The sequence below is a fragment of the Pteropus medius genome, unplaced genomic scaffold (genome assembly GCF_902729225.1).
Source record: "Pteropus medius unplaced genomic scaffold, Ma_sr-lr_union100, whole genome shotgun sequence".
Classification (NCBI taxonomy): Eukaryota; Metazoa; Chordata; class Mammalia; order Chiroptera; family Pteropodidae; genus Pteropus; species Pteropus medius.
Window position 1 is genome coordinate 205,364 of NW_024347867.1, and position 11,372 is coordinate 216,735.

The 11,372-nt window shown below is 35.2% G+C and overlaps 2 protein-coding genes across 5 annotated transcripts in view; one reads left to right on the forward strand and one right to left on the reverse strand.

Moving 5' to 3' along the window:
• Positions 1-3,074, reverse strand: part of DNAAF6 (dynein axonemal assembly factor 6) — a 35,069-nt gene extending 31,995 nt beyond the window's left edge. Inside the window, exon 1 of one of the 2 annotated variants that reach the window (XM_039878941.1) lies at positions 2,946-3,074. The gene's annotated coding sequence lies outside the window, so the exon portion shown is untranslated. Of the gene's footprint in view, positions 1-2,349; positions 2,456-2,945 lie in introns of those variants that run through there. The other variant, XM_039878940.1, reaches the window with a different exon arrangement.
• Positions 2,560-11,372, forward strand: part of NUP62CL (nucleoporin 62 C-terminal like) — a 67,826-nt gene continuing 59,013 nt past the window's right edge. Inside the window, exon 1 of one of the 3 annotated variants that reach the window (XM_039878939.1) lies at positions 2,560-2,747. The gene's annotated coding sequence lies outside the window, so the exon portion shown is untranslated. Of the gene's footprint in view, positions 2,748-3,076; positions 3,226-11,372 lie in introns of those variants that run through there. The other 2 variants (XM_039878937.1, XM_039878938.1) reach the window with 2 other exon arrangements.

Below are 11,372 nucleotides of genomic sequence, written 5' to 3' on the forward strand. Positions count from 1 at the left end.
AATAAAATTGACACTTCAGCAAAAATAATTTTATCAAATCAACTCTTGTAATAATCTGTAAACACAAAATAATAAATCATGACAAGTTTGTTGATATTGTATTTTGAGAAACAAAAGAATCACGAATAGTTTGTAAATAACTAAATAGTCCAAAGATTCAAAAAGGAAAAACAATAATGTGAATTTTTGGAAAAATATTCTAAGTCCAATAGAAATGAAGATTCTACTAGCTTTTTTAGAAATCTAATGAATTAAGAATAAATTACTAAAATTTATTTAAAGTATATTAAAGTTCATTTAACACAGATAACATTGGAAAAATTAGAATAAGATGCCTTTTATAAACTATGCAGTGTTATTTATTTTTAGGACTATCTATGATTTGTAAATTTGATATACATAAAGTTCATCTTGAGCCTGGTAATTAAGATCCTTTAGGATATAACTCCAACCTAATTTTCTGCCCTTTCCTATTATTTTCCTACATGTAATCTGCATTCTGTTAAAAACTGAATTGCTCATTAAACATACTCTATATTCATCTGCCTTTGTACCTTGGCATGTATTCTTCCTTTTTCAATATAGTGTAGTGATTAAAAAAAAAAAAAAGATTCTAGAGCCACAGTGCTTATGTTTGAATCTGGCATTGCCACTTAAATAGGCCAAGAATAAATTTAAACTAAATTTAGAGAAGTCTAGGTTAAATTAATGAAAACTGAATTTTAGACTACTCAAAAAGTAATAATGTTTTATTAACTCAAGTATATATAGTAATCAAAATCAGAATAATAAAGAATCACCAAATTGTATCCTTCAGGAATGTGTTTAATAGTAAACCCATATCCCTTTGTATAATACTGTTTATAGCTAAATGATTTCAAAGTATTCAAAATCCATTTACTCTCTTAAATAAATTTGGCATTTCTTCTGCAATTTTATTTACACAATGCCTTATTTAGCAATACCTATATTAAAGTTCTTCTGAAAACACAAAAGTAAACATCATCTCTGCCTCTCTAAATTAAATTATAATACACTGGCTAATATTTTTTTTTCATTTTTGACCATTATAAACATCAGTGATTCCCTGCCTATTAAAAATAATTTATTTTAACTTTGTTTTTGCAATATCAAGAATGCTTTCTTTTTTTTTTTAAGGTCTCTTTCACTGCCATCAGAAGTACCAAGTCATAAAAAACTACTGATACTTAACATAGATTTTGTTACAAATTTAAAATATATTAAGTAGACAATGATTTTTGAAAGTACCTGGAATTTTTCATGAATCTAAAGGTCAAGAAATGAGCCTCTTTTAATTTAACATATCCTCTATTATTCTTTATTTTAGCCGAACACACTTGTCAATAATTTTTTCCTGTTTCTGTCTCATTCTCATTTCTAACTCTATCTAAAGGAGTTGAGATAACGAATTTTCCTTCAGCACATTGAAAATTTTCTCCAAGTCAACAAGCCTGTTTTCTTCATTTCTTTAGGAAATATTCTCTATTGTGAATCCTTGTCACAACAGGAAACTCTTAGAAGTGTCCCCTAACTGTCTGGTCAAACTCAGTTCTCTCCTCTCACTCGAATTTTATTTTGACAGTTTCTCACCTGATGACAGGTACAGTCCAACGACATATAATGCTTACTCTCCCAATCGGCCCTTGGTGAGTAGCAGGTTTGGTAGGTACAAGTAGTCTGTACGCCATGCTCCAGTCCACTAAGTGTGGTCTGACTGCTTCTCACTTCTCAAGGGATCTGATCAAGGTCTGTTGGAGCCCTCAGGCAACAGCGTTCACGTTCCCGCACACAGGACATTGTCCACGTAGCAAGTGGCACAGGCTAATTTTTTTCAGTCTGAACAGCATTATACCCCCCTAAAAAATATATCCCAACCAAGGCATGCTGGTCTAGAATAAATCATGCTGGTCTAGAATAAATCATACATGTAAAACAGAAGGTACAGTAGTTGCTCCAACTTGGAGCATCCGGATCTACCTTAAGAGAACGTAGTTTTCAATCTCAAATTAGTATTAAACCATAAATGTGTGTCAGATCGGAGTGAAAGGTATTGGGAAGCCTTCACTTGTTCATTTTGGCCTTCTGACATTCTATCAGCATCCATCCCTTGTATGGTAAAACTGCCGCATCTCTCATTCACATCCTGATAGACTGAGTTTTGTTAAAGTGTCTAAGGCAGGAGAATTTAGGGTCTATTCCATGGGCAACTTGTGGCTTTTGGGGGGTATTTCACAGAGTTTTAAGTATCTAGAGTTCTCCCTACTTTCTCTGATAGCTACGGGATCTGAGGATCTCGTCTTTCCCCCTCCTAGGGTTTGGGTTCCTCACCTGGGTGAGTTTTCAGGTCGCCGGCTAGGCTTGGAAAGTAGACCGCGGAGAGCTGGGCGACTCTCTGTTGCCTTGGTAACAACATTGTTTGCCCCCCTCCCACCCACCACCTCGGGTTCCCGCTTGAGTTTCCTGGCCAATCATAGAAGAGTCTCCTTTGAAACAACGCCAGAATCAACCAATCCAAGCGTGTGCCAGTAGGGGTCAATGTCTGACCTTTCCAGTTAACCAGATCCACACTATTTAAGCCTCCGTCTGGTTAGCGTCATTCCAGCGGTAACCTGTCCACAGTGGAGGCCGTTTCTTTCTGGCCCGAGTAGGTCCCAGGCTGTCTTTCTGGTCACTACCCATTTACTTTGGGGCTCCGATAGCCATTGGCAGCGGCGGCAGCCACCAAGGTAAGGTTTGCGGGGTTTTCGTTTGTCCGGGTCATTAGCAGGCTTGCTCTTCATTACACTTTTCCCGCACGTGAATTCCAGATCAGACGACTGCAGAGCAGCGGGGATGGAAGGGTATGCTTGGTAGCCCCGGGTGAGAGGTTTTGCTGTCTCCCAACACGCGCTCCCCACGCCCCCTCCCCGCTCCGCGACAGAGACCTGTGTTGTGGTTCAGTCCTGGTTCAGCATTTGTGTGTGTAGAAGGGGATCGCGCTTCTTTTCCGCTGCTGTATGCAAGTCTGGGTCCGGAGCCACAAGGGGAGCACGCAGCCCTTCGTCGGCCACGTGGGTCCTACTAGGCACCGGCTGGAGCTACGCGTCGCTCTCTTTCCCGGGGACATCGCGGGACTGGTGCCCGCTTTTCCCGCCTTAGAATGGAGAAATGCAGGTGCGCCGCGGGCTTGCTACTGCGTGGCAATCTGAGTGTCTTCACTTAGAGGTACAGTGTGAGCCTACTTTCCCATGGATTCCGCGGTTTGGAAAACAAAGGGGGAATGTGAGAGGGCTTAATAAATATCTGTAGTCGGAACTGATTAGCTGTGTTCCGCAGTGGGACCCTCATTCATTATTTGAATGTTGTAAGCAAGGAGAGAAAAATAGTTTTAATGGATGGTTACTGTTGGTTATCCAGGGTTTGGAATTTGATTATAAATTAACCAAACTGCTTTCCTTCTTTCTGCTATCATGTATTTTTCTAACTTTCATACCATCTGGCTTAGGGGATAATGAAGCTTGAGTAATTTGTCTCTTCTACTTGTTATTACCACGGTGAACAAAAAATGGAGGTAGAATAGTTAAGTTTCTGGCTAAAGTTAAGTTATTGTTGGTTTTTGTTTGTTTGTTTGTTTGTTTGTTTTTTACCAAATTACCTAATAACCCTTATTATTTAGATTATCAGAGTTTAAGTGTCTTAAATTTTATTTTTCTAGATACTTGTGGAGCTTAAGTAATATATGCTATGCTGTCTCCTTGATTGTTTTTGTTGTTGTTGTTGTTTCTATTTGGCCTCATTTTGCAATATTCTAAGTCCATAATTCCTAGCTCATGCTTTTCAGACCTTTTGGCTGTGACTCACAGTAAGAAATAAATTTAATACTGTGACACAGTACATACATACAGATATATAACGTAACTGTTTTTGCAGAGCAGGTACTTAATACATGCGGTATACTCTTATACTTTCCATTATATATATATTTTTAAAATGTAGACCACAGCTCACTGATGAATTGTCATTCACAGTATGAAAAACGCTGGCCTTAGACCTTTGATTTTCGAACTTGTGTGTGTTTAGAAATCACTTAGGACATTTGTTACAAGTTCAGATTTCCTTGGCTCACTCCAGGAACTGGTTCTGTGGGTCCATGGTGGGACCCCAGAAGGTGGTTCATATAGCATATATGAAGTGCTTGATACAGTGCCAGATGCATGAGTATTCAATAAATAATAGTTTTCTTCTTGGGAAACAAATACTTTTTATCTTTAAGGATATAACTACCTCTTTAAGGTTTGGCATGCCCCTGGTAAGATGGAATCCAATGCTAAGTGCTCTATTCCCCAGGGTTGAGGAGGTAGGAAAGTAGGGGATGGGTCCTGGATCAGAGATAAATCTTGGAACACTTGAATTCCTTGGAAGATTTCATGAGTACAGAAACTTAGGGCTTGAGGATCAGAAAGATTAGAGAGGTTCAGTGACTTGCCTGGGGTCATGTTGTCAGTGAGTGCATTCCAGAGATAGAATTCACTTGCTTAAAGTCTAATATTCTTGTCCATTCTGCCTAAAAACTGGTCAGATCTAGGGGCAGAAGTTGAAGCAGGAAGAGAGCTTCCCTGCCCTGCCTATTCCAGAGTTAGAGGCAAAAGATTTCCTGGCCTTTGTCTACTAGTTTAGCTTTAGGTAATGAAACCTGAGAGAGCTAAAAGAAAAAAATATACCTAGAAGTTGCTGTGGGTTATAGCTATGAAAAAGGGATATAGTTTAGTTAATTATTTTATAATACATAAACTGTTTTAAAACATTATTTAAATAATTTATTAAACCAGCATTAAAGAAATTAGAGATGAACAAGTTCCTTCAATTCTACTACCAAAATATAACTGATATTTCTCTTCCCCTCCAATATTATCGATATGTATCCATATTTTTAAATAATCTTAATTTTTGTTTATACAATTTTTAAAATTTAGTACTATACTAGGAATTTTCCTGTTGCTGATGGTCTTCATATTTTTCATTAAGAGCAGCCTCATATTTCATAGAGTAAGATGGCCATAATTTAGTTAGCCTAACTAAACCACCAACAGGATTTATCTTCAGTCTTGGCTATTTAAAACCATTTATATAACTTTTATCTTTTGTGACACTCAAGAGGAATCCTAACAGGAAGGCCATGGATGTGGACGTGAACTGTGAGTTTTTGTCCCCATCCCCAGATATATTGATTTGCCCATCCAGGTTTCTATGTGCTAGAGCAGCAGTGATCAACCACGATATTCATTATACATATGAGAGTTAGGTTGAATGTATTTTTTTTAACTAATAAGGATAAAGATTTTCAAAACGATTTCCTTTAAAAATATATGAATCATAGCAGATTCAAGTGCCATAATAGCACACATGCTGATTAGCTTTCTTTATGAATACCTTTTCCAAAGATTATGAGTGTGTATTCATTTGTAATTTAAAAAAAATTTATAAAGGAGCCAACTAAGTTGACTTGGAGAATAAAAGGTATAATTGGCCTATATTAGCACATCTCCCTTTTCAAAGCACACATATTATCTTATTTTCTATCATATACTTAACTAGTCCCTCTTTTTAATATTATAGAATATTTCAAACAGAAAAGTACGGTGAACTGTAATATACCATCATCCATTTACACCAAAGATTTAAAAATTGTTAACATTTTTCCATATTTTCTTTAGACATTGTTTTTTAAAGAACTAAAACATTATTGCTACCTCTTTTTACCCCTTCCCGATCTCTTTTCCTTCCCATCTCAGAGATAATTGTTCTTCTAAAGTTGTTATATATTTTTCCATCTATGTTTTTAAGTACACTCGAATGTAGATAGCCATAAATTGTTTATAATATATCGTTTTGTATGTTCTTTAACATTTACATAAATGGTATACCATACTAACTCTCCTGAAACTTTTTTGAGTCAATATTGTTTTTGAGATTTATCCTTATTGATAAATGTAATAAAGTTAGTTATATATTTGGTGTGAAGCATTCCATCATATAACTCTGCCACTTAATTTTTTCCAGCTCTATTGAGATAGGTTGACATAACATCGTGTAAGTTTAAGGTGTACTTTGCAATGATTTAATACATGTACGCATTGTGAAATGATTACCACAATAAAGTTAGTTAACCTATTCATCACATCTTTTTTTTGTGGTGTGAACATTTAAGGTCTGCTCACTTAGCAACTTTCAAATATATAATACAGTATTGTTAACTATAGTACATTAGATTCCCCAAAACTTTTCTTATTTACCTTATATTATTTTAATATTATATAATTATATTATTAGAAAGTCAGCTATTAATGATATATTATTAATAATAGTTATTGTTTAATAATGGTTTATTATGTGCCAGATACTATACTAAATTTATCTCATTTAATTCTCACCCCAAAGAGATGTTTGTACTCTTTGACCAATATCTCTCTATTCATCCAGCCCCTGGCAGCCACCATGCTACTCTGTATCTGTGAATTAGGCTTTTTTAGATTCCATATGTAAAGGAGAACATACAGTTATTTGTCTTTCTCTGACTTAATTTCACTTCATAATGTCCTCAAGATCCATCCATGTTGTTATAAATGACAGATTTTCCTTCATTTTCAAGCCTGAATAATATTGCACTATATATATGTGCCACATTTTCTTTATCCTTTCTTCTGTTGATTGACACTTAGATTGTTTCCATGTCTTGGCAATTGTGAATAATGCTGCAGTAAATATGGAGTATAGATATTTCTTTGGGTTAGTGATTTCATTTCTCATAGGTAAATACCCAGAAGTGGGATTACTGGATCATATGGTAGTTATATTTTTAATTTTTTTAAGGAACCTCCATACTGTTTACATAGTGGCTCTACCTATTTGCATTCTTACCTATGGTGCACAAGGGTTCCCTTTTCTCTACATCCTCGCCAACAGTTGTTATTTCTTGTCTTTTGGATAATAGCCATTCTAAGATGGTATCACACTGTGGTTTTGATTTGCATTTCTCTGATGATTAGTGATATTGGACATTTTTTTGTGTACCTCTTGGCCTTTCATATATCTTCTTTATGTCTATTCAGGTCCTCTGTCCATTTTTAAATTAGATCGTTTCTTTGCTATTGAGTTATATGAGTTCTTTGTGTACTTTGGATATTAACCCCCTATTGGATATATGGTTTGCAGATATTTTCTACCACTTTGTAGGTTGTCTTTTCATTTTGTTGATAGTTTCCTTTGCTTCACAGAATCTTTTTAGTTTGATGTAGTCTCACTTTTTTTAATTTTTATTTTATTGCTTTTGCATTTGGAGTCATACGCCAAAAAAACATTGCCCATACCAATATCTTGCAATGTTTTAAAAGCAGTGTGTGCTTATATAACGTTTTTTGTGAATACTGTGCTTCAGATTTCTCCAATTGTTTGTTTCTTTCTTTGCTCTACTTCTCCAATATTTGGGGGAGGATTCTTTTAAAGATGGGTTTGCCTTTGAGGCTATCTTTTCTATTTGATTGCTCATCTTCCTTTGTTTTATTGACTAGTTCTCTCTAATGTTTTCATGTCTTCTCTCCTCTCCCCATAACCCTATTCTCTAATCTCCTGCCCTCTTGAGTCCCTCTTCAACCATTCCACATAACCGTGCCTTCTCTTTGGGTCTCTATGCCCTCCACACCCACTGTCTCTTGAGTCCCCCTTGCTCCACACTATACTCTGCCCTCTCTTGGATCCTTCTCAGCTTCTCCAAGATTCTCCCTCTTTTTTTTTCTATTTTATATTCCCATCAGCAATGCATGAGGATTCCTATTTCTCCATATCTTTACCAACACTTGTTATTTTCTGTTTTTATAATTTAAAAAAGTTTAAATTTATTTTATTTTTAATTACAATTGATATTCAATATTATATTAGATTTAGGTGTACAGTATAGTGGTTTGACCTTTATATAACTTATGAAGTGATTCCACCATAAGGCTAGTACCCACTTGGCACCATATATAATTATTATAATATTATTGACTGTATTCCTTTTGCTGTACATTACATCACCGTGACTATTTCATAACTACCAATTTGTACTTCTTAATCCCTTCATTCTTTTCAGTCAACACTCCTCTCATCTGGCAACCATCAGTTTGTTTTCTGTATCTATGAGAGTTTCTCTCTCTTGAGTCCTACCCACCTTCCCCTTTGGTCCCACTCCTGGTCTTTCCTTTTCCAATTTTGTGACTGCTAAAGGCATTTACTGAGAATGAAACCTGTATCATGGCACTTTACAGTCTTCTGTAGTGTTATGCTTCTAATATTTAGAAAGTTGGTCTTAATTTTGAGATTTTAAAAAATGTTCTAACCTTCAAAACAAGATTCTGACCTTAAGGCTCTGACATGTTATAGTATGAAGGGGGAGAAAAGCACTTAATGTGAAAGGTAATCAGTAAATTGTACTGTTTAAGATGTTTAATATGAACTCAAATTAATGCACCACTTTTCAATAGCCCAATATTTTATTTCGGTGTAAAATAAAATAATCAACATTAGAAGTTTGATCCCTTACTATTTCTTTTAAAATGGCTGTGCTAATTTCACCTCTTCCCGTCCACATCTCTCTGGAGACTCAAACATTTAGAATAAAACATTAGTAATTCAGTTTCAATTTCCACAGCTAGCATATGTAACTGTCAGTGTAAATGGGACTATTTACTTTGAGGCTTTTTTTTTTACTTTCTTCTTTAGTACTGTTTCTGGAAGGCTTTCTTGGTGGAACAAGGGATTTCTTTGGTGAATTTGTATTTTTCCTTTGCTTCTCTGCCTTTTTCCTTAGTTAGATAATTAATGTTATGTTAAAGAACTATATATATTATCAGAAGTTGCTATTTATCAGAATGGTTTTATAACATGACTAATCACATTATGTGAATTTTCAGGCCAGATCATTTAGTCATGATGTTCTTGAGGAGGTGAAGTGAATTCGTGGAACTCGATGGTTGTTAAGTAACTAGGCAATCTAGGGAGATTGTTGCCTTCAAGGAAGAATAGTCTATTTGCTTCCAAAAAGGCGGGGAAAATTTAATAAATTATATGACCGAGCTTCTATGCTAGTCACAACTTGACAGTCATTTCTCAAAGTAATATAGGGGAATAGTAACATGAGTGATCCCCTCCAAATCATTTATACTTTGCGAGACAGAAGCCCCTAAACATTTATGACGAAATGGCTTATAATAGGTACCCTGGCTTGAACTACCTTTTGAGATACAGATTCATCTTCCTAACAATGTACTGCTTAAGCAAGTATTAAAATGGAAGTATTGTGTCCATTTCCTTCACCTACTAGTTGCCTGACCTTGAGAAAGTTATTCTCATCTCAGCCTCAGTTTTTTCAACTATAGGATGGAGATCAAAATACCTTTTAGATTTGTTGAAGGTAAATAAGAGGTTTCAGATTCGGTAAGTGCTATCTTTTATCTTTCCCCCTTTATATTATGTGAGAGATTCAATAACTTAAATGGTAAAATGGTATGTCCTAAAGTGACCTAATGATATTTATTGATTCTAGGTCAGATTTCCTACTATCCAGAACACTCCTAGGATTAATAAATGATGATAGGTAGTACACAGATAAGATAATTTGCATGTTGATAAATGAAGTGGATATATAGTAATTATTTTGAATTGTAATTTGAAATCCAATTTATGTTCACTCTCTGGGCCACCTAAGAGAGTGATCCATGATTTGTTGATCTCTCACTGACAGCAAGGAGAGCCCCAGCATTATATTTCAGAAAGCTTTCATATAGCATTTTACATTAAATTAAATTAGTTAAGGTGGTATATGCGAAGGGCCCTTTGTAAACTTATTGAAAAAATATTTTAGTTACTCAATTGATCTCTCAGCATTTCAGATGTGAGGAAACTGGGGCTCCAATGCATTTGAATGACTAGCACAGTCTGATTGGCAGTAGCACTCATTATATTGTTTTTCTTCCTACCCAGTTGTTTAGTTAATTCAGCAAGCTCCATTTAGATCGGGCTACCAGTCAGGGAACATCTATCTGTCCATTTCCAGGAGCCTTTTCAGTGAGCTCTGATAATTTCTTTGGGTCTAGTGTGTTTTCTGCAAAAGCCTTTTACCATTTAGTATTTCTTCTTTGAACATGTGTGTTTGCACAAAGGCATCCAAGATAGAACTGTAAGCTGGGGCCAACATAAAAAGCAGTAGTGTTGTCAATGTTAAGCTCCCATAGTTAGGCAGTGTGAGTAAAGAGAGATCACTTAGAAGAGAAACAGAGTTTGGCTATAGAAACTCAACAGTGACAGAGACAGATATTCCTACTCATAGCCACATATAGGGAGTACAGGCTTGTTTTCCTTTTTTTAATAAAGCAGTGATATATATATATAGGAAAGTTAAAGTGTGCTTAGGCCCTGTTTGTTGAAGAGGGTAAGGAATACTGATTAATTTCAGGCTTTGTTAGAAAAACATGTCTGTATGTTAAAAGAAAGAATTCAAGAGAAACTCATTTGAATTAATATAATTAGAACATGTAACTTTCAAGGAAAACTAAAGGGGGTAGAGTAAATTCCATCAATCTAAATATGCAGAAGAGGATAAAAGATACAACATGACAAATGAAAAGTACAATAAGATGGAAGAAATAAGTCCTATTGTATCAGAGGCCACTATAAATGTAAATAAATTAAACTCATTAAGTGAGTCTTAGATTGGAGTAAAAATTTTCCACTTTGCTATTTACAAAAACCATGCTTAAAATGACTCGGAGAGGTTAAAAACAAAGGGATAGAAAACAATATACTAGGCAAATACTAACCAAAATGAAAATGGTGAAGCAACATTAATGTCAGACAAAATATGATTTTAGTAATAAACAGACATTTCACACTGATGAAAGGAAGGAAATCTACCAAGAGACTATCAACCATGAATCTATGCCCCTAACAACATAGTCTTGGAATATATAAAGCCCAAAGCAATGGGGATTATAAAGAGAAATTGACAATCCCTGATTGTAATGAAAGACTTTTTAAACACTTTTGTTAGAAATGGTTAAGGAAAATAGATTTAAAAATTTAAAAAAAGGATAAGGATATGAAAGATTTAAGATTTACATGCTAAGCGAAATAAACCAGACAGAAAAAGTTGAAAATCACATGATATCACTTATATGTGGGATATAAACCTAAAAGCAACAAATGAGCAAGACAAACAGACAGAGACTCATGGACATGGAATATAGACTAGTGGTTACCAGAGGTCTATAGACTAGTAGTTACTAATGGGTTGGGGAAGGAGTGGGGAAGCAGATGGGGTAAAGGGGGTCAAATATAGG